The sequence below is a fragment of the Bubalus bubalis genome, chromosome 2 (genome assembly GCF_019923935.1).
Source record: "Bubalus bubalis isolate 160015118507 breed Murrah chromosome 2, NDDB_SH_1, whole genome shotgun sequence".
NCBI classification, from domain to species: Eukaryota; Metazoa; Chordata; class Mammalia; order Artiodactyla; family Bovidae; genus Bubalus; species Bubalus bubalis.
In genome coordinates, this window is record NC_059158.1 from 43693181 (window position 1) to 43717287 (window position 24107).

General features: G+C 50.1%; 1 long non-coding RNA gene across 1 annotated transcript; it reads right to left on the reverse strand.

The window, feature by feature from the left end:
* Nucleotides 1-4859: 4859 nt before the first annotated feature.
* LOC123330238 lies at nt 4860-22871 on the reverse strand. The gene is made up of 2 exons (XR_006545986.2): nt 20678-22871; nt 4860-5686 (listed from the first exon to the last, which is right to left on the reverse strand). It is a non-coding gene; the product is annotated as an uncharacterized LOC123330238 (long non-coding RNA).
* Nucleotides 22872-24107: the final 1236 nt, after the last annotated feature.

Genomic DNA, 24107 nt, shown 5'->3' on the forward strand with positions numbered 1-24107 from the left:
GTGAGACCTTGTTCCAGTAACTCAGGGATGCTCTATTCTTTTTTTTTCCAATCTTTTTTCTCTCTGTGTTTCATTTTGTATAGTTTCTATTTTTTTTAACTTAAAATTATTTATTTAAGTAAAACTGACTTACAATATTTTTTAGTTTCAAGCATAGAACATAGTGAGTTGATATTTTTATACATAACAAACTGATCACCATGATATGTCTAGTTACCATCTGTCACCATACAAAGTTATAATTATTATTAACTATACTCTGTATGCTGTATGTTATATCCCTATGGCTTAGTTATTCTATAAATGGAAGTTTGTACCTCTTAATCTTCCTGTTTCACTCATCTTTACCTGTTTCACTCATCCCCTGGTCCCTCTCCAGTCTGGCAATCACCAGTCTGCTCTCTGTATCTGTGAGTGTGGCTCTGTTATGAGCATTCATTTGTTTTATATTTTTAGACCCCACATACATGTGAAATCATACAGTATTTGTCTTTCTGTCTGACTTATCTTATTTAGTTTAATACACTCTAGGTCCATCCACTTGTCTCAGATGGCAGGAGTTCATTCCTTTTTATGGCTAAGTAATGTTATATATATACCACATCTTCTTTATCCATTCATCCCTTGATGGGCACTTCAGTTGCTTCTAAGTCTTGGCTTTAGTGCACATACTGCAATGATACATGAGTGCATATACATTTTCATATTAATGTTTTTGTCTTCTTTGGAGAAATACCCAGAAGTGGAATTACTAGATTGTATGTTCACTGGAAGGACTGATGCTAAAGCTGAAACTCCAATACTTTGGCCACCTCATGCGAAGAGCTGACTCATCAGAAAAGACTCTTATGCTAGGAGGGATTGGGGGCAGGAGGAGAAGGGGATGACAGAGGATGAGATGGCTGGATGGCATCACCAACTTGATGGACGTGAGTCTGAGTGAACTCAGGGAGTTGGTGATGGACAGGGAGGCCTGGCGTGCTGCGATTCATGGGGTCGCAAAGACTCAGACATGACTGAGCGACTGAACTGAACTGAACTGACGGTAGCTCGATTTTTAATTTTTTGAGGAACCTCCATACTGTCTTCCATAGTGGTTGCACCAACTGGCATACACACCAGTAATGCACGAGGGTTCCCTTTTCTCTCTGCTTTCACAAGTGTCTCTTTTTAATTTTTTTTTTGCTATTTTAATAACAGTGTGTCTTGGTATAGACTTCTGAAGGCTAATCTTGTTTGGGACTCTGTGATTCCTAGACCTGGATGTCTGTTTCCTTCTCCAGGCTAGGGAAGTTTTCAGCTATTTCTTTGAATAAATTCTTTGCCCCTTTCTTACTCTTTTCTCCTTCTGGGACCCCTATAATTCAAATGTTAGTATACTTCATGTTGTCCCAGAGATCTCCTAAGCTATGCTCATTGAAAAAAGTGTTAGTCAATCAGTCATTTCCGACTCTGTGACTCCATAGACTGTAGCCCACCGGGCTCCTCTGACCATGGGATTTCCCAGGCAAGAACACTGAAGTGGGTTGCCATTCCCTTCTCCAGAGGATCTTCCCAACCCAGGGATCGAACCTGGGTTTCCTGCACTGCAGGCAGATTCTTTACCATCTAACCCATTCCTTCTAATGTATTTTTAATTTCAGTTATTGTATTCTTCACCTCTGCTTGGTTCTACTTTATATTTTTTAACTCTTTGTTAAGTTTCTCATTGTATTCATCCATTCTTCTCCTGGGTTCTTTGAGCATCTTTATTTATTTATTATTGGTCGTGCTGTGTGGCATGTGGGATCTTAGTTCCCTCACCAGGGACTGAACCTGTGTCCCCTGCAGTGGAAGTGCTGAGTCCTAACGCCTGGACCACCTGGGAAGTCCCTTTTGAGCATCTTTGTGATAATTACCTTGAACTCTTTATCAGGTGAATTGCTTATCTCCACTTTGCTTAGTTCTTCCAGGATTTTGTCTTGATTCTTCATTTGGAACATATTCCTCTGTTTCTTCATTTTGCCTAGTTTTCTGTGTTTGTGTATTAGGTAGGTCAGTTAAACTTCCTAATCTTGGAAAAGTGGCTTTATGTAGGAAATGTCCAGTGAGGCCCAGCAGCGCACGTCCCCTCTGGTCACCAGACCTATATGCTCAAGGGGTGCCCCCTATGTGGACCTTCTCCTGTGGCAGAGCTGGTTATTGTGGGTGCACAAGTGGGTGGGGCCGACCCCCGGCCTGGTTGACTGCTGCCTGCTGGTGGGTGGGGCCAGCCCACTGATGGGATGAGGTGGGCAGGTCCCCATGTGGCTGTCTCTTTGGTTCAGGGGGCCCTGGAACTAGCGCTGGCCAGCTGGTTGGTAGGTAAGCTCCTGGCACTAATAGACTAGATGGAAGAGTCCAAAATGGTGCTTCCCAGCACCAGTGTCCTTGAGGTAGAACAAGCCCCCCAAATGACTTGTGCATTATAAGAACTATTTGAATATCCTTGTCTACTAATCCTGTCATTGTGTCATTTTGTATTGGTTTCAACCAATTGATTTATTTTCTTATTATGCATTGCATTTTCCTCTGTCTTTGTATACCTGGTAATTTCTCATTGGATGCCAGATATTGTGAATTTTACCTCCTAGGGTGCTGGTAATTTTTGTATACGTAGAAATATTCTTGAGGTTGGTCTAGAACGTGGTCAAGTTACTTGGAAATGGTTCAATCTTTTTGAGTTGCTTTTAGGCTTTGTTAAACGAGACCAGAGCAGCATTTAGTCAGAGACCCCAAGCAGAGATCATCCAGGACCTGGCAGCATGCAGCCAGAGGGCCAGTGGGAAACTTTAAGCAGGATGGGGCCCCAGCTAATGACCTCTGGATGTTTGTGTGTCCAGGGCTCAGACCACAGACTCCCTTACTTCTCCGGCTGTACCCTCTCCCTAGAGGCTTCTTCTGTGGCTTTGGTTCCCAGTCGTGCATCTCCAGCTTTCTGCTCTTGCACCTGAACTTGACTTGTGTGGCCCCCTCCCCAGTCCCCCGTTTTGCCAGGAGAGGGAAAGGAAAAGTTTTCCGTGACCCTCTTAGGACCCTGACTGGGTCTGACAATTAAGCTGACAGATTCCCAGGAGAAAAGTATACACATTTAATTCACATAAGTTTTACATGATGACACAGGAGCCTTCATAAGGAACAAAAAACAGAAGAGACAGTTAGACCTGAGTGTTTTTGTGCTAGGTTTGATGAAGAGTAGCCAGTTGCATAGAAATGTGACAGGTTAGAGTGAAAGGTAAATGTAATTAACTAGGGGAACTCGGCAAGGCCCGTTTCTTAGATTCCACCTTGTCATCATTTTGTCTTTGGAGATGAGGAAGCTCCTTTCCTCCGGGTGACCGTCCTGCTTCTGCTATTTTTAAACATGCTCAGCTTAAAATATTTACTATCCAAGGTGCCATATTTTGGGGTAGCACATTCTGGACCCCATCACCAGGCAGCTCCACCTTAGCGTGTGCAGATCCAGACGTTTGACCACCCCCTAACCTGCCCCTCTCTCCTCTCAATAAGAGGCCCCATCAGCCTCAAGGTCAGAAACCATGGGATCAAATCTGATCCCTAATTGCCACCCTACATCGAATGTGCCAGCCAGTCCTTGATGACTTTCCTGTAGGAGTTTCAAAATCCAACCACTTCTTCCCACCTGGTGCAAACCACCATTATCCTTATAAACCTGCACAGCTCAGATAGGTCTTGAACCCAGCCAAAAACCAGATTTGAACTCATGGGCTGGGACACGAACCTACTGTCTTTTAATTGAGATTGTACACCTGGTCTCAGGAGGTTAATGGTTAACTTAATGACGCTCAGGTTCTTTATGTCTCAGCGCAGAAGGAATTCAGTGAGAGGCAAAGGGATAGGTAAGCGGATTTATTTAGAGAGATATACATCCCATAGGCAGAAAGCAGTCCATTTAGGAAGGTGAGAGAGGCTCTGGGAGAAACACGCTCCATAGACAGAATGTGGGCTATCTTAGAAGGCAGGAGGCCCTGAAACATGGTGTGGTTAGTTGTTATGGGCTGGGTAATTTCATAGGCTAATGAGTGGGAGGATTATTCCAACTATTTCAAGGAAAGGGTGGAACTTCCATGAATTGGGCCACTGCCTGCTTTTTGGCCTTTTATGGCCCGCCTTGGAACTGTCCTGGTGCTTGTGGGTGTGTCATTTAGCTAATTGTGTTACAATCAGTGTATAATGAGCCTCGAGGTCTACTGGAAGGCGAATCTTCCGCCATCTTGGACCTCGTTGGTTCTAACCAGTTTATGTCATATCCGTGACGGCTGTGTCATTCTTAGAGTTGTGCCCTGGCCCCTTCCCTCCTATTTCACTTAACCTGGGTTATTTAGAACCCCCCCTCCTGCCCCCACTCCCTCATATAGGTCTGATGCTTCAGCCAGAGGGACCTTGTGAACATGTAAATTACAATCTTTCAGGTCCCTGCTTTAAACCCTCCAGGTTTCCCGTCAGATCTCTAGCCAAGGACTGTGAGACTCAATGGGGCAGCCTTCTGATGTTTGTCCGGTCCCCTTTCCTTCCTTTCCCTTTCTCTTCCCAATCCTCTCTCCCCTCCCCCAATTCTGGCTGACTTAACTTTCAACGAACAAAGCGGCCTTCCCAGAGAGGCATTTCCTGACCGCTCCTCAAATAGAAACCCCCATTCGCCACCCTGCATCACTCCAGCCACTGACTCACCTCATTCTCCTTCACAGATCTTACACCCCCTCCCCTTCCCATCCCATAGTATATTGATTGTGTCTCTCCCAGGAGAACAAAAGTGCTGAGTGGGCAGGGACTTTATTTTCTACTAAATTTCAAAGCTTGAAACAGTGCACATGGAGTTATCCTGTAAATATTTATTGAAACAAATGAATGGAGTGAATGACCTTGGAATTCCAGGGGCCGCTTGGGTCACAAAGACCTTGCCTTGCTCTTTCCAGGGTGAGGCCAGTTGGGGGTGGCAGCAGTTTGGGTTTCTGAAGGTGGAGAACTAAGGCTTTGGAACAGGCTGCCTTGGCTTTTCCTCCATCCCAGGCTGGGCCTTGTAGTTACAAACAAGCAAAAATCCACCCTATTTGTTCTTGGAGGAAACTGTAAAGTCACTACAAATTGGAGCACAGATGCTGCAGTTTGCAAGGTTAATTTAAGTGTGCTATTTAGTTATGGAGATCAGGAGCTCCTCTAGCCTGGCTGTGCCCTTGAAGCATTAGAGAAATGCTTCTCCTAAATGCACATTTAGACCAAAGCTGTGGCTGTCCCAACATGCTGTCACTTTGAAGCTGAATAACCCAGAAGCCAGGAAAAATGCGTACACTTAGTATGAGTGCCTTGCCAGACCCAGAAGCAGGGCCTCATCCATTCATTCAACTAGTCAATACTGAGCACCTCCTGTAGGCCCAGCTCTGGATTCCAGAGTAGACAAGCGTGATGCAGACTCCAAGGGATGGGATGCATATTCTTGCTGCAGGAATGGCTTGAGTCTTGGCTTGAAGGGAGGAAATGACATTCTTTCTGAGGTTGTGGGTGAGGGTGATGGGAGACCTGGAGATTTGAGCAGGAGGGAAGTTGTGGAACAGTAACTGCTGCTGGTGGGGACATATCATAACCTCTCAGGGCTCTTTCAGTTGTCTCCCAAACCTTCAGTAACGTTCTTGGGGGTTCCAGGTGTGCACTGGTGCAGGGAGAAGGGATGAAACAGAGAAGGTAAGAGGTGAGCGGGAGCAGCAAACGGTAGAGAGGTGGACGCCGACGGGAGTGACCAGCGGACATCCTGAGGTGTCTCCCACCACAGAATACCCAGGGGTGCTCTGTAAGAGAATGATTTTTTAAGACACAACTATTTTTTAAATGCATGTCTGTTTTCAGAATGAATGAATGCAAGGAAAATCTTTAGGCTGTCAACCAATACAATATTGTAAAGTTAAAAAATAAAATAAAAAAAAAGGGGGGTGCTGGAAGCCTGAGTGTCAGGGAGCCCTGAAGCTTTGGGGAGACCTCGGGTCCTTTGCACATACATTTCCATGACCGAGATCAGAGTTTCTCAATAGCAGCACTGTTGACATTTTGGGCCAGATTATTCTGGGTTGAGGAGGGGCTGTCCTGTGCTTTGTAGGATATTTGGCAGCAACCTTGGCCTCTACTCACTAGATGCCAAAGCAACTCCCTTCCCCAGTTGTGACAACCAGAAATGTCTCCTGGAGGACACAGTTGTCCAGGCCCAGAAATAAAGGCCTAGAGGCTTGGGTGTTGAAGGCTTCATGAGGAAGAAAGAGAGAGGTTATGAGCAGTCATGGTAGGGAGTCATAATTGAGACCTTTATAAAAACAAAACAAAACATAAAACAAGGCTCTCAAAGCTACACCTCTTGTGAAAGGATAGAGAAAAAAATTCACCAGTGGCAAAGAGAAATGATAAGAGCATTTGTCTATTTCAGCTTGCGTTCTAGGTAGAAAGAAAAGCCTTTGGTTTATAACCACAGGCTTGCCCATGCAGAGGTTTAGGGGAAACATTTGTACCTTCAAGGAAACTCCCAGTAGTGAAATTAACTCCAAGTACGTTGGTAGCCCCTGAGGCACCTGGCTAAAGCAAAGGCAAAAGCAAATTCTCTTGGGAAGGACACAGTCTCCCTCAACTCCTGCTGTGCAGGTTTTGTATGGGTAGAACCCAGCCAAGCTTGAATCTGCAAAATTACAAAGTACATGAGGAAAAAAACTGCTCATGAGTGAGTCAGTAAAACAACAAATGGCCAAACTAGACCTTCGAGATTTAAGATACTGGAATGGTCAGATCCAGAATATTAAAAAAAAAAAAGAATTGTTTAAACTATTTAAAGAAATAAAAATGTGGCCAGGAAAAGCAGGCAAATATGAAAGTGACATAGACTCAGAAATGAAAATGATAATGTTGAAATGTAAAACCTAATGGACAGGTTTAATAGCAGATTAAATACAATTGAAGAGATAGTTAGTGAACTGGAAAATAGATTTGAAGAAATCATTAGCCATAACACAGCACAGAGAGAAAAATATGAACAAGAGGAAAAAAAGACATGGGATATAGAATAAGGAATTTAGCACATGCCTTCTAGGAATTTCAGAGGAGATAATTGAGGGGATTGAGCGAAGTAACACTTAATAATGTTGATTAGGAATTTTCCAGAAATTGTAAAAAAAAAAAGACAAATCCTGGGAAGGAAGCATGAAGAATTCAAGCAGAGTAACTAAAGAGAAACCCAGACAAACGCTGAGGCAGAACTGTAGAAGTCCAGAGACGTTAAAAGAAACTGGAGAGAAAAAAAAATATTACAAATGACTCCAGGATAAAACTGTGAAACACGAACACTTGTCCTTGGGAACCCCAGATATTACCTAGGGAAAGGGTACCTCAGGAGAAATCCTGACTACTGCATGAGCAGGTTGAGCCTCAGACTGTTACTAGTAAATTATTAAAAGAAATATGATCTTAGTGTTCTCCCAAGCCGAGTGGTGGTTTCTCAGCCCAGCGTGTTGTGTAGGGGTGGAGTGGACACAGTACCCTCTGGACAGCCCACAGACCGTGAGAGGCTACTTTTTCCGGTAGCGGGCAGAGAGCCATCTTTGGAACACTTTCTGGACACCGTCTGGGGGGTGGGCAGTGAACATGAGGCAGTGTGAGAATGAGGGGGCCTGGAGTGGGCTCTGGGGGCAATAGAGATGGCCAGGGAACTATCTCTGGACCTCCCACCCTGTGTGCAGCCACGGCCTTTATCTGGAGGAGGTGAGGGGCCACTTTTCCAATCCACAAAGGCTTCCTGGAGGAGGTGATGGGCTGCAAGAGGAAGCTGAGAATGGTAGTTTGGGGGAAGGAGAGGAGGGTGTGTGCCGAGGGAGGGAGACAGAGGCGGGGAGGCTGAGGGGACTCCTGGGAACTGCCTCTATTTCTGGCTAAGTGCACCATCTCCCACCCACTTCACACACACCTCATACACACACATCCCCTTTTCCATTCTTGCTATGAATTTCTCACCAAACAAGCTTCATTAATCGTCTAATAACCAGATTAATTAAGGACGCTGAAAGTAAACAGCAAGAAGGTAATTTGCTCCTGATTACTGCTATAATTGCGGGAGGATGGATTCATTTGCATATGCAAAGAAGCCTCCACACACAGCAAGGACAACGGAAAGAAGTAATGGGGTATCTGACCCGCACCCCTCTTCCCTCCCTTTCACTTCCTGCCCCGTCAGCCCCCTCCTCACCTCTCTTGAACTCTGGTGGAGAGGCCGGCGTTCCCCACCTGCACCCAGCAATCCCTGCTCCCCAAGGCCCTCGACCCAGGCTTGCTCCTGCAGCTCCTTTCCCTCCCCGAGATGTGGGTCTCACAAAACAAGGAGGGGGAATTCTAGCCAGCCTGGGCCCTTCCTGAGAGATACTGGCAACACACCTGCCCCGCATCGATTTTCTTAACTGTGAAATGGGTTCGCAATCTACTCTCCGTAGCCCTTAGCATGACTCAAGTAAGGAAGAGCTAGCGAAGGAGCCTTTTATACATTCTAAAGCGCTGGGCCAAAGCTTGCTGGGCCTTATTTTTCGCCTGAGCCTGGGATCTGCTGAAGGTGAATTTTCAAAGGCCCCTCAGAATCCTGCCTCATCCAGGAAGCCTTCCGGGATTGTGCCCTTCATGAGAACTAGCTTCTTTCTAGAGCCCGCAATTTGTTCTTTTCTGTGGAAGAGCTGCCCCTTGTCTCCCGCTAGAACCCCTTACCCTGCGGGTTGGGGAGGGGTAACAGCCGCAGGGTACCTCCTCCCTTTCCTCTCGTCAAGACTTAAGCTCCCGCTTGAGGGGTGGGTACCTCGTTCTGGGGCGCCCCTGCCCCCCAGAACCTCAGACGCCAAATTGTTTTCTGATGGCGGCCTCCGTCTCTCCTGAACTCAATTTGCGTTTTCAAAGCAGCTAATAGACGCATTAAAAAATCCATTTTCACTCGAGATTGAATCTGACTGAAGCGAGATCAATGCGCAGAGCCCGCTCTCCTCCCCCACTGTCTCCCCTCTTTCCCACCCTGCTCGGGTTGCCATGGTGACCGCGGAAGGCACCACGCCCAACTCGACTCCGGCGGATCTGCGGGGTGCGGGGTGGGGGGCCTTCTGCTCCCCAACACCCTTCCAGCGCTTCCCCCACGCCCCATCCCGGCCGTCGCGGTCAGCTTGGCTACTTGGGTCTGAATCCTGTCTCCACCATTCAGTACTGTGTGGTCTTGGGCAGGCTGGTTAGCATCTCTGTGCCTCCGTTATCTCATCTAAAGTGGGGCTAGTAATTGTGCTGACCTCGGTCCTGGAGATTAAGTGATTCAAGTGCAGGGGGAGGGGTGGCATGCAAGGAGTGGCGCACAGGGCGTCCTCCCGAAGTGCCAGCTCTTCTGTCTCAAGCCTTCTGCCGCTGTCTTTATGGAGGGGGGGGCCTCCCAGGCCTGTCTCTCCTTTTCACTCTGAGAGCAGTGCAGCCCAGGAGCTCCTGGTCCCTCCAGATCTCGCCAGAAGCAGGGGCAGGGCAAACCTCGCTCATGTTTTCCTTCTGTGCTCCAGCCTTTGTGAAACAGGACACCCGTGTGGGCAGAGAGGTCGCCTCTCACCACCATTCCCTGACCACTCTCTGGCCTCTCCGACTGCCATCCTCTGGCCCCGGCGCCCCTTGGTTTTGTCTTCAAGCCCTCCAGCTGCCTCTGAAGCCTCTTGCCTTTGCTCTGGTCTCCAGAGAGATCCTTAGTGGACACGGGGTGGGGTGGGGAATAATTGGCCTGGCCTGGCTTCTGGATGAAGCAGACTCTGGAGCTGGAGGGACCAGGGGGCCCAGGCTACACCCCTCCTGGCAGCGGCTCCTCATTAGCATGCACCTTTGGTTCTGTGTGGCTCGGCCCAGCAATGCAACAGTGCAGTATCCCTCTGCGGAAAAAATGGGCTTTGAAGTCGCAGGAAGCTGTTCAGTTCTCAGGGTCTCCCCAAGCTGGCCAGAGCTCCCAAGCTGTCTCTCAACAGGAAGGTCAGCCTCTTACACACACTCACACACACAGCATAAGACCAGCCCCTCTCACCAAAAGCAGGGGGTCCCCTCCCCCCATTATCTTTCTCAGCTTCCTCCCCACCTCTGGTGCCCGACATGGGGCCAGGCTGGTTGGGGGCACAGAGAAAATCCTGCCTCTGCTGAATTGCACTGGTGTCTTTGTCCTGACTCAATTGACCGTATATGGGTGGGTCTATTTTTGGGTTTTCTCTGTTCTCTTCTGTTGGTCTGTTTACCCTTAAACCGTTATCACAATGTCTTAATTGCTGTAGCTCTATAGAAAGTTTTAAAATCAGGTAGTTTAAGTCATCCATTTTTGTTCTTCATACTCGGCATGCACGCTCACGCCCAGTCCTGTCCGACTCTCTGCGACCCCATGAACTGTAGCCCTCCAGGCTCCTCTGTCCATGGAGTTTTTCAGGCAAGAATACCGGAGTGGGTTGCCATTTCCTTCTCTAGGGAATCTTCCCGATCCAGGGATCGAACCCACATCTCTTGGGTCTCCTGCATTGGCAGGCAGATTCTTTTACCACTGTGCCACCTGGGAATCCATCTTGACTGTTTTGGGTCTTTTGCATTTTCATACACATTTTAGAATAGCCTCATCAATTTCCACAAAAAACTTGCTGGAACTTTGACTGGGGTTGTGCTGAATCTACAGATCATTTTGGGGAGAAGTGACACTATCAATATTGAGTCATCTAGTCCAGGAACACGGTGTAGCTCTCCATTTACGAATGTCTTCCTAAATTTCTCTCGGCATTCTGCTTTCTGTTTTAAACCCCACTGCATTCTGGCACTTGGTGGAAATTAACTCCCATCCCTGTGACTGCTGTTGCTTGAAGGGAGTTTGTCGTCTTGTTGCAGCTCTTCAGAGAGAAACCCAGGGGCGGACGAGGTCCTGGGAGAAGGAGGGGGGGGTAGAGAGATCTAAGGAGGGAAGGGGGCACCTGGGACCCCGGCCTCAGTCCTGACCCCTGGACACCCCCCTGCTCTGTGGGAAGTCTCCAAGCTCAGCCCTTTCCCGAGCACTTCATTTCAGTTTTCCTATCTGTGAAATGGGAGTGTTGTCTCTGTGAGACAGCAGACGTGAGGAGTGAAGATTATGTATTGCACTTATTAGGTACTTGAGAAATCATATTGGTGTTTGTTTCTGCCCTCAAGGGAAGACCGATGCCACCAATGTGGACACAGAACCAGAAAGGACCAGGCTCATGACCACCTCCCTCCAGTGGTGCTTTTTTTTCCCTTTTAAGGACAAACTGAGAGTGTGCCTTAGTAATCAAAGAGATGGAAAAAGAAAGATGATATGTATGCAGAAAGTTTGACTAGTGTGGGAGGCCTGGTTCAAGTAGCTTGAAGACTTTTTATTTGGCTATTAGCTGTGGTATTGGAGAAGGAAATGGCAACCCACTCCAGTATTCTTGCCTGGAGAATCCCATGGACGGAGGAGCTTGGTGGGCTACAGTCCACGGGTCGCAAAGAGTCGGACACAACTGAGCGACTTCACTTTCACCTTCACTTAGCTGTGGTATGTGGGATCTTTGATCCTTTAGTGGGGGCTTAGGGCTTCTATGGAGAAGGCAATGGCACCCCACTCCAGTACTCTTGCCTGGAAAATCCCTTGGACAGAGGAGCCTGGTAGGCTGCCGTCCATGGGGTTGCTAAGAGTCGGACACGACTGAGCGACTTCACTTTCACTTTTCATTTTCATGCATTGGAGAAGGAAATGGCAACCTACTCCAGTGTTCTTGCCTGGAGAATCCCAGAGATGGGGGAGCCTGGTGGGCTGCTGTCTATGGGATTGCACAGAGTTGGACACGACTGAAGCGACTTAGCAGCAGCAGCAGGGCTTCTATTGAACCCAGGCCCCCTGTGTTGGGAGTGTAGCTTCTTAGCCACTGGACCACCAGGGAAGTCCTGATACTAACTTTTTACTCCTCTTGTTACCACTAGACTGTTTATTCTTTCAATTCACTTGCATTCCTTCCTTCCATCCATCCAGTCTCTGGTATGCATGGTGAAGGAGTCCTTGGGCCTAGAAAAGAAAATGGTCTCAAAGGCCCTTGCGGAGTCATCTAACTTCAGGGAAAACAAAACTGAACTTTAAGTCCTGTCCTGATGCTCCCAGCTGGTTGCATCTACCTGGGACTTGTCACCCTCTGCCCAGAAACCTCCCACCCCCTACATCTGCCCGTGATTTATCACCCCCTGCCCAAAACCTCCCCCCACCGCCCCTCGTTCAACTACAAATGCCACCTCAACTAAAGATTACCCAAAACATCCCACCTGACTAATGTTTCCCTTATCACTTCCACAAGTAAAAGTAAAGTAAAATAAATGTCGCTCAGTCATGTCCGCGACCCCGTGGACTGTAGCCTAGCAGGTTCCTCCGTCCATGGGATTTTCCAGGCAAGAATACTGGAGTGGGTTGCCATTTCCTTCTCCAGGAGATCTTCCCAACCCAGGGATCAAACCCAGGTCTCCCACATTGTAGACAGATGCTTTACCGTCTGAGTCACCGGGGAAGTCACTTCCACAAACCTCCCTTTAAATATGAAGCCTCCCTGATCCCTCTCCGCACTCAGCCTGGTCGTTAGGCCGCCTGTCGCCCCTCCTTGCCTGAATAAAGGTAACCTACCTCCGTTGAGGTCGTCTCTCCTTCTTTTCTGCCTGGGCCTGAACTACACCTTACATTCTTGGTGCTGAGACCCGGGAGGGGCGAGGCACTAGTCTCTCTCTCTCACTCCCCCTCCCTCTCATTGTTTTCCCTTTTCCCGGAGTCTGGGAGCCTGAACACCCGCCCTGCTGCCAAGCTCCCTTTCTGCCAGGGCTCATAAGTTCCTCTCCGGACGCCTAGTGCCTTTGGGAGAGGTGCAAGCCTTGTCCTAAGGCTTTATTGGTGCTTTGCGTATCCCCAGGCCTCAGCTCTACCCCCTTTCCCTCTTTCTCTCTCTGACAACCTCCGGAACAGGGAACTCTTGCCATTCAACCACTCTACATACAACCCCGCACTCAAGCAGGCCCCTAGATTAAGGTAAGATCCGGACGGTGTTCTAGAGGCGCCCTAGAACCCAGTCCTCTCCGGGTCCCGGGGAGCCCCGGCCCAGGGCCACTCTGTAGGCGATGGTAGGAGACGCTCCACCTTGACACAGAGCCCTCTTCTCATAACTCCTGTTGCGACTACGGGTGACGACTCGAGCTCCCAATAGGAGTTTGCCTTTCAACTATGGGGTCTGGCCAATCTGTCCCAAAAGATTCCCCCCGGCCTGTGTTCTCAAAAATCTCAAACCGCTCTTACTCACTGAACTCAAAGCTAACCACTTAAAACAACTCTGTATACAGATCTGGCCTCAATACCAATTGGACAGTCAAGACTGCTGGCCTGCAGTCGGCACATTTGAGTTTAACATTCTTCAAAATCTCACCAACTTCCTTGAATGGAATGGCAAGTGGTCAGAGGTCCCCTATGCCCAAGCCTTTTGGGCCCTTTGGAGCAGGCCCTCCCTATGCAAGGCCTGCTCCACCCACGAGGTCCTTCTCTGCACCTTGCCTCCCAAGCAAAAGGGCTCTTCTTCTTCGACTAACCGCCCATGGCGACCTTCCACACCCCCGGAGTTCGACCCAGCAGACGAGCCCCCTCCCTACCCACCACCCCACCAACCCTCTCCTTCCCCCTCATCCAACTCACCTACTGACCCTGAAACCTCTGACTCCCCCTCAACCCCGCCACCCCATCTCCCCAACTCCCCTTCCCCCATTCTGTCTCCCCCTGCGATCACGTCCCCAACACATGTTTCCCTAAGAGAGGTGGTGGGTCCAGAGGGCCCCACCCTAGTCCATGTACCATTTTCATTGTCAGACATGAGCCAGATAGAAGAAAAGTTAGGATCGTTTTCTGAAAATCCTACCAGATACAGAAGAGAATTCCTGATACTCTCCCAGGCCTATAACCTCACGTGGAGTGACGTGTATTATATCCTAAATGCCACTCTCACCCCAGATGAAAAGGACCGTATCTGGCAAGTGGCGAAAGCCCATGCCAATCACTTACATAACCAAGACCGGGATAGCCCAGTTGCTGATGAGGCGGTGCCTCAGTTAGATCCCCAATGGATGTACCAGCCTGGTGACCCAGGTATCAGGAGACTCAATCATATGATTACCTGCCTTCTAGAAGGAATGCAGAAAAATACGCATATCCATGTCAATTATGATAAAGCCAGGGAAATCACCCAAGGGGCGGACGGAAATCCAGCCTTACTCTTGACACGCCTCACAGAGGCAGTCCAGAAGTACAGCAACCTAGATATCACCACCCCCGCTGGGTTCCTCTACTTCCATGTTCAGATCATCAGGCAGTGTGCCTCGACATCAGACGCAAGCTTCGACAACTAGAGAAGGGCCCTGAGAGCCCCCAAAGAGACCTTCTAGAAGCAGCCTTCAAGGTGTTCAATAATAGAGAAGAGGAGGCTAAGAGAGAAAAAGAGCGCGAGAGAAAAGCTAAATATGCCTTTTTGGTGGCAGCAATTAAGGGAAGAGATCAGCCCGGCCCAAGTGACCCCAGACCAGGGCTTAGGAACCCCCTGGACCCTGCTTCCGATGCAACCAGTCAGGACACTGGGCAAAGGCATGCCCGAACCCATGGCCCCCCACAAAAGCGTGCCCAACCTGTGGTCAGTGGGGATACTGGAAGATGCACTGTCCCCAGGGATGCCCTGGCACCCCTGGGGAGGTCCCCACCTCCCAGGCCTGGAGAGTGGAATGTCCACAGGGACGCCCTGGGGCCCCTGGAGAGATCCCCACTTCTCCCCAGAACCCCAGCCCAACCCTGTGAGAGTTGTTCCAATGACAGGGCCCGGGTTCCAGCCCCCTAGCCTGTGTCCCAGACACGAGCTCAGAACTTAGGATAGACGGGGTAGTGGCTGGGAAAAAGACCTCCTTTATAGTAGATGCTGGAGCTGCTTTCTCTGTCTTAACTTCCTACTCTGGCCCAACTCAAGACTCAGAACTCATAATCAAGGGGGTTTCTGGAGTTCCCTTAAGGCCAAAAATCAGCCCTCCATTACTCTGTCAATTTGGAAAACAGACCCTCATACACTCATTCCTCATAATGCCTCAGTGCCCAGTGGCACTGCTAGGGAGAGATTTGTTATCCAAATTGGGGGTCTTTATTACTATACCCGGCCTCAATACAGTCTCTATATTCTGCACGCAGATGGCACCTGGACCACCCTATCCCTCACCCCTGACCTTCCCTTGGATCTACCCGCCTTAGACCCCCAAGTCTGGGACACTGATCACCCATCCATAGCCAAACATCATCCCCCAGTCCACATTACCCTAAAAGACCCCTCGACTATAATCACCCAACAGTACTCTCACCCCGGAGGCCCACAAGGGACTTAAGCCTATCATAGACCATCTTCCTCAAGCCCGCATCTTAATTCCTACCCACTCACCACATAACACCCCTATTCTGGCAGTAAGGAAGGGACCAAACTCTTGGAGACTGGTCCAGGATCTGCGAAAAATCAATGAAGCTGTCACACCAACATTCCCAATAGTCCCTAATCCTCACACCCTTCTGTCTACCATACCCCCGACTGCAACCCACTTCACGGTATTAGATCTCAAAGACGCCTTTTTCACCATCCCCCTCCACCCCCTCTCCCATCCCCTTTTCGCCTTCACCTGGCAAGACCCTGAAACTCATGTTTCCCAACAACTCACATAGACAGTTCTCCCCCAGGGGTTCAGAGACAGTCCCCACTTTTTTGGGCAGGCTTTACAAAAGGACCTACAGACACTCGACCTAGCCCCGCGTCATCTCCTCCAATACGTAGATGACCTCCTGCTTTGTAGCCCAACCGAAAGCTCTGCCTCCAACATACTGCCAAACTCCTTGGGGCCCTGGGATCCTGGGATTATCGGGTGTCCCGACCCAAGGCCCAAGTAGTACAGACAAACATCACCTACCTGGGGCTCTCCATATCCCACCAACAGAGAACTATTCCCCCAGATAGAATCCAGGCCTTGATTAACTGTCCACTTCCAAAAACGAAAAGGGAACTCCTGTCTATGCTCGACCTCCTAAACTTTTTCCGTATCTGGATCCCTAACTTCTCATTGCAAAGCCGCTCTATGAGGCAACTAAAGGATGTCTGGGTGAGCCCCTCTTTAACCCCTCCTCGCTGGCCAATCCTCTTCACAAGCTCACCCAGAGCCTCCTCCGAGTGCCAACTCTCTACCTGCCGGATCACACCAGACCATTCTTTCTCTTTGCCCGTTCCAACCAAGGACAGGCCCTGGGACTTCTGTGTCAGCGGGCCGGGGACACGTGGGCTCCCATAGCCTATCTGTCAAAACAGCTTGACATGGTGACCAAGGGCTGGCCTCCCTGCATACAGGCCATGGCAGCTACCACAGCCCTCGTGTCCGAAGCAAATGAACTCTCTAGACACGCCCCTGTAACAGTCTGTTCTCCGCACACCTTCTGAGACTTACTACCACATCGGGCTTTCCTCTCCCTTCCCCCTTCGAGGGTACAGGCCCTACACGCCTTTCTCCTTGACCCTCAGCTCTCATTCTCCCCCTGCTCTCCCCTTAACCCCGCCAGCTTATTACCCATGTCCTCTACAACAGACTCCCTCCTACATAGCTGCAGCCTAACAGTAGCTCTTACCCAAAACCCCTTCCAACATTTAACAGATCAGCCCATCCGAGACCCAGACACCCCACGCTGGTTCACTGACGGCAGCTCTCAAAAACCCCCACCTTGGCGGCAGGATACGCCATCAGCCGGGGGACCTCGTCACAATCACGGGACCCAGACAATTGAGGCTTCACCTCTGCCACCTCACACCACCTCCCAACAGGCGGAACTGATAGCTCTCACCAGAGCTTTGACTCTGGCTAACAATCTAAGGGTTAACATCCACAGACTCCAAATATGCCTATAACATACTTCACTCAAACATCCTAATATGGAGAGAAAGAGGTTTCCTAACCCAAAAGGGATCCTCCATCATTAATTCAGACCTGACCCACAAACTTCTAGAGGCAGCACTCTTACCAAACAAAGCTGCCATCCTCCACTGTAGGGGACATCAAGAGGGAAGTCTCATATCCGCCTACAACCACGGCGCAGACCGGAAGGCAAAGGAGATAGCCCTGTCCCATCCCTCCCTGCAGTGCCCCTGTCGTCTTAGCCCGGACTCCATCCGACCCTCCCACCACCAGAGAAATCCTCTCTTATCTACACTCACGCTTTCATCCCTCGTCCAAGACGCTCCAACAGTTCCTCCGTAACCACTTCCCATATTCACTGCTGACCAACAATATTTAGATGATCTTAGCCGCTGTCAGACATGTCAGCGTACTAATCCCAGTTCCAACCTTAAACCTACAACGTTTCAACCTATCACATGCGAGGCAGCCTCCCAGCACAGGATTGGCAGATAGATTTACTCATATGCCCCCGGTCGGGAGAGTCAGATACCTCCTGGTCCTTGTGAACACTTTTCGGGATGGGTAGAAGCATTTCCCACTACAAACAAAAGAGCCCACACCGTGGCCCAAATCCTCCTCACAGAAATTATCCCCAGGCTTGGCCTACCTTCATCCCTACAGTCTGATAATGGCCTGGAATTTACGTCCAAAATTACCCAACGACTTGTCCAGTTCTTACAGATACCCTGGAAATTTCACATTCCATATAGTCCCCAGTCCTCAGGAAAGGTAGAAAGGATGAATAGAATAATCAGAAACTCCTACCAAACTATCCCTAGAGGCACATCTGGATTGGACTAAACTTTTGCCGATTGTTCTCCTCAAAGTGCGGGCTTTGCCCAGAAAGCCCCTGGGGCTGAGCCCCTTTGGGGTGATGTATGGAGGCCCATGCTCCCTCCTGGACTCCCCCCAACCTCCTCCCATATCAAGCTTCCTACATTCCCCTCTGCTGGCGGAACTCCACAGTGCCCTCTGGAAATACGTCAACCACAACTCGCCCGCCCCGCCCCCCAAGCCCCCTTGCACCCTTTACAAATTGGGGACACAGTCTATCTGTCTGATAATCCCCAGGGTGACCTAACCCCAAAGTGGCAGGGACCATTCAAAATCATCCTCCTTACCCCGACCGCAGCTAAACCCGAGAAGGTCACCTCCTGAGTACACCTCTCTCACCTAAAACAGGTCACCTCCGATCCTGCGCTGCCCTCCTTAACTGACCCCTCTCAGGTCTCCCTCTCAGGGCCCACCTCCTTAAAATTCACCCGGTGACAACCTCTGTCGACCATCCAAGAAGACACTGAGTGACCTGGACTCTCCTCAACCTACAACTGTTCCCGACCCAACTACCACCAGACTCTGGACCAGCACCCCAACAGGAACCTCCTTCAAAGACCTGACCAACCTGGTGTCTCAACTGTGGCTTCAGGGAACCTTCTACAACCTGACTCCAGACGAAATTGATTTCTTTACTCATTCTCTACATCATTCTACATTGTTATGAACACGCTTCCTTTTCAGATTCAAGCTAGCACAAAACTCGGGGCCTTCCGCCCCTCGCCCTGCCTGGCCTCTCCCCATCTAACTATAACTGCACTCTTAATCTTAGTCCTTGCCATAGGCCTAGTAACTGTCTCCCCTCAGGACTGGCCACCTATCCTTCGTCTTTTCGTCGGTATCGCCTATGTTGTTAGCTGTGTTCTGCTCCTAGGGTGCTACTTCCTCCGCACTGCCTAACTAACAGCCCCATGACTCAGACACTTATTCCTATGATCATTCCTCATGTTACAATACAGCTCCAAGACCATGCACCGTGAACCTCAGCAGGGGAAGTCCAAACCCCTACTCACTGTTGAAGTACAGAAGAGAGGGGGTTTCGTGAGCACCGCCCATAAGCCAAATGGAAGAAACATATGTTTCTCTCCCATTACCCACCGGCGGTACTCAGACGGGGGTGGGTACTAGATCAATATCGGGAAAAGAAACGAGAACAAGTCATAAAGAACGTAATTTCCCGGTTACAGGCGACCCCTGAGCCTTATAAATGCCTAGACCTCCTTTCCCAATTATAGCCTGTCCTAAAACCTCCCTCTGACAACCAACACCTTACCCACCTTTTCAACTCTGCCTTCCAACTCTTCCAGTACACACAACACACATCCCAGTGTTGGACATGCACGTCACTGTCTCCCTCCGCACACAGCAATGCCCTTACCCTCAGCCTGGCTGTCACAGGGCAACTATACCTCCCCTCCCCAGCAAAAAACTACACAACTCACCTGCCCAGTCTCTGACAGTGTCCTTCTCTCAGCCTCTTCAAACTTAACCTGTATCAACTACTCTAGTCCCAACTACACTGGTCTGACAAACTCCGCTCCCTCCTTCTGCTCCACTTGGGTTCTCTGGAACAGCACAATTGCACCAATCCAGGAATCTTCGTTCTCTGTGGGACCTATGCATATTCATGTCTCCCCTTGGACCCCCCTGGATCTTGCATCTTGGTCTTCCTGACCCCGGGTCTAACATTCCTCAAAGAAGAAGAGATAGAACAAATAGTCTACCCCCAAGGGGAACTTTCCCACAGGAAAAGACAAGCTGTCATAGCCCCGCTCCTGATTGGGACTGGCATAGCAGCAGCCCTAGGCACCGGGACTGGGGGCATCTCGACCACGGCCCATTTCTACCGCAAGCTGTCCCAAGAACTTAACGAAGACATGGAGCAGGTAGTGGAGTCCTTCGTTTTCGTCCAAAGACAAATTAACTCATTAGCTTCTGTGGCCCTACAAAATAGGCACGCCCTGGACCTTCTCACCGCGGAAAAGGGAGGGACCTGCCTTTTCCTAGGAGAGGATTGCTGCTACTTTGTTCATGAAACGGGCATAGTCCAGGGCAGAGGCAAAGAACTTAGAGACAGAATCGAACTCCGCAAAAAAGAGTTACATTCCCCAAAACCCATTCCAGTTGGCCCTCCCTTGGTTGCTCCCTCTCTTGGGACCACTGGTACTTGTCATTGTATTCCTCTTATTTGGACTCTGTCTCTTCAATCTCTTTCAAAGGTTTCTCCAAGAATGGATTCAGGCTATCTCTCGAGACCAGGTCAAGACCATTCTTCTCGAGAGCCTCACCCTGACCTCAGGAAAAGGAGACCCTGGGCCCTAGGACGATCCTCCGTTCCAGGCACAGAACTGTCACCCCTATCCAGCAGGAAGTAGCCAGACAGATACGGTGCCCTTTTTCCCATTTTTTATGATTTCAGGGTCTGGAATGAAGGTGTCTTTGGGCCTAGAAAAGAAAACAACGGTCTCAAAGGCCCTTGCTGCATCATCTAACTTTGGGGAAAACAAAACTGAACTTTAAGTCCTGCCCTGATGCTCTGGGCTGGTTGCATCTACCTGGGACTTATCACCCTCTGCCCAGAAACCTCTCACCCCCTGTTCAACCACAAATGCCACCTCAACTAAAGATTACCCAAATCGGACCCGCCTGACTGAAGTTTCCCTTATCGCTTCCACAAACCTCCCTTTAAATATGAAGCCTCCCTGATCCCTTGTGCTCTCAGCCTGGTCATTAGTTAGGCTCACTGTTGCCCCTCCTTGCCTGAATAAAAGTAACCTACCTGCGTTGAGGTGGTCTCTCCTTTTCTGCCTTGGCCCAAACTATACCTTACTCGTGGTCCCTCTAACCTTGAACTTCCTTGGCTGTTGAGGGTCAGATGGCTACAGGCTGAGCCCTGGGCTCTGCCCATTCAACTCAGCTTGTCTGCCGAGTCTGGGAGGGGGCCTGGTGCTCCCAAACCAGGGAGCACCACTGTGCTGGCCGCTCCCAGGCTGGTTTCCACTCCCACCTGTGCAGGTCTCTGGGTTTGGCCTTAAGTGCTAAAAGGAACTAATTAAACCATTGGCAACTCTTGCTTTGTTTCTTAATCACTGACTTTGAGCTGACAGAAGCAGTTTATTCCAGATTATTCTTAAAGGGGGCAAACCCTTTTCCTACTGAACATTTTAAATACAATTACATGGAAGAGAGTGATTTTAAAATACACTTCACTAAGCACTTCCCTTTTACTTAGAAAACAATTTTATAGCACTTGTTATGGGCTAAGAACCTTACAGATATGATCTCATTTAGACCTCACACTCACCCTGTTATTACCCCCATTTTTTAGTGAGAGGTGCCCACAGGGTAATCAACCTGCTGGCGGGTAGCTAGTGGGGGACAGAGCCAGGATTCAAGCCCAGGCCACCTGGCTCCACAGCCTTGGGGTTCAACCCTGGCGCCAGTGGCCTCCTTGGAAACATCGCCCTTGGGCAGCTGGCTTCAGAGTGGAGCCCTTGGGGGCTTCCCACCCTGTGACTCTCTACTGAGCCTTTAGTTACAAGCTCCAAGCCCTCTGCAGGAGCAAGCCTTGCCCCAGTCTGGTTTCTGGCCCGCCAGATCCAAGCTGGGGAGCCCCATAAGAGGCGGTTAGGTATTATGGCATTTGGCTTTAAGTAAAAAAAATCAGGGGACTTGGCAGGCAAAGAAGGCAATGGTCTTGATTCCTGGCACAAAGCAGTTTATGTGCCTTCCTATTAACTAGGGCTGGCAGGTGGGGCTGGTGGAGGGTCCAGGGCTGTGGGGTGGGGGGCGCTCAATCAGAGGAGGCCCCAGGGCAGCCTGCTTGATTCACTTCCTTTGAACCTAGTTCAGCATTGTCCTTCTCCCGAGCTGCTGGAGAGGGTGAGAAAGAGTGAGACCCTCGTGGACTCAGGATTCAGGATGCACACCCGGTGCTAACTAGACTCCCACCTCACGGCCTTTGCACTTGCTGTCCCTGCTGCCTGGACCACCCTCGCCCCAGATACCCATATGGCTCACCCTTTCACTCCCTTCTAGTCTCTGCTTAAATGTCATCTCCTCAGAAAGGAGCTGCCCTAGCCACCCCATTTAAAATAAGACACATGCCCCAGGCCTCTAGCTTCTGGTGTTGCTTTTTTTCATAAATGCTAGGAAAACGTTATATGCTTTGGTTGCTTATTTGTTAATTGTCTGTCTCTTTCCCTCTAGACTATAAGCTCCGTGAGGGCAGGGACTTTCAGCCCTTCTTCATTACTGTATCCTCGGTGCCTTGAACACATCTGACGTTGTGGATGCTCGGTGAATGCTGTGGCGGGTTGATTGCTGAGCGCTGGGAGGCGGCCGTGCTGCCCCGTGTCTCTGTGCCCACATACCCTCGACTGTGTGACGGGGAGGTGGTGGCTGTTCTCCTATCTGACGGGCGTGTGTGTAGCTGTCAGGACAGGCTGCGTTATGCTGCAGCAACAAACAAGCCCAGAACCTCGGTGCTGAGCTCTCATTTTCCTGGGTCTTGCCGCTGTCTCATCTTTCGTGATGTTTCAGGTGTCTTTCATCTCTCCTTATTATAAGGAAATGCTGAGAGAGGCTAATGGGGTAGCGACATGCCATTGGTCTTTTCAGTGAATCCCATCAGATCTAATCTCCTCCCTCCACAAAGTGCACCATCTTCTTAGAACCTTCCTGCCACTCCGGGCTTTATGGATCCCAGCTGGTTCCTTCCCAGTAACTCTGTAGGTTGTGAGTTCTTGAATTGGCCCCTGATGGTCCCATCCTCCCAAATCTGACTTCTAGAATCTGAATCCAACCATTTGTTCTACTTGAGTCTTTACACCTGGGCTTCTGACAACCGTGTTCTCTTTTAGAGGAAGCATAGACATTTTCACCAACAGGTGCAAATGCATGTTGATGCTGAATACTTATCAGTAAACTTAGGGCCTGATTGGAAAGACAGGCAAAAAGCAGCAGGAAGGCCACTTCCCCACCCCATCCCAACACACACACACACACACACACACACACACACACACACACACACACACACACACGAGAGTTGCAGCACACAGAGATAGGTTGGGGAGGAGCGGAGTGGGAGTACAGAGAAGACGCTTCTTACTCTGGGGCAGGGGTTCAGGTAGGGCTTCCTGGAGGAGGGGGTACTTGGGCTGAAGCTCAAAGGTTGCAGCTGTGAGCCTGGTGAAGGGCAGGAAGCTGCAGAAGAAGGGGAGGGAGGGAGAGGCAGAAAGAATGGGGCTTGGAGCTGTGGCCCTGGCGACCCGAGGATTGAGCGAGGCTTCTCTGCAAACCTGCTGGGGGAAATCAATACCTAGTCGGGTTCCCCAGACTCTGCATCTGAGCACCATGTTCAGAAACTCTGGAACAAAACAGGCTTCTCAAACCTCACTGAGGGAGCAGGAGGCTGTCACGACCCCCGCGGAGAGGAATTAGCAATGCCTTTCAAAATTAAAAATGGCTTTCCCTCCAATCTCGCATGCCACAGTTTCCTGCGGGCCGGGTGGTTCTGCCCTCTTCAGCCTCGGATGGGGTGGACGCCCTCCACAGTAACTGCCCTCCTTGCCTGCCTGCCGCCTGGTGTCCAGGCCCCGCCTCCGTCCCTCTATGGCCTCCTGCCCGTCTGCTGCTCCCCCCGCACCCTGTGGCCACCCTGCCACCCCCCATTTCCTGACAGCGCCTCTCTCTCCCACGCCCAGCCTTGACCCGGACCATCCATTCCCCACCTGCCAGAGCCCTGTTCCCCATTCAGGGCCCCCCAAGCCACTCCCTCCCTGCAGCCTCGGTCAGAGCCTTGCCTCTGAAAGGCCACCAGGACGGCCAACTAGAAAGAGTGGCAAGGAAGCTCACGGGCTAAGAACCTAGAAGAGGGAAGTTCCCTGGTGCTCCAGTGGCTTAGAGCCCACACTCCCAATGCAGGGCACCGGGTTCAATCCCTGATCAGGGAACTATTAATAGATTCCACACGCGGCAACTAAGACCCGGTGCAGTCAAATAAAGAAAGAACCTGAAGGAAACGTCTGAACCAAGAGGACCAACGGACTGAGGAGAGCACAGGGGATACCTCCCAGCCCCGTCTATCCTCATGTTTAGGGGAGCAGGGGAAGGGGTGAAGGAGAGGGGCTGGAGTTACTGGGAAGGAACCGGCTGGGCTCCATAAGGCCCGAAGGTGGCAGGAAGATTCTAAGATGGTGCACTTT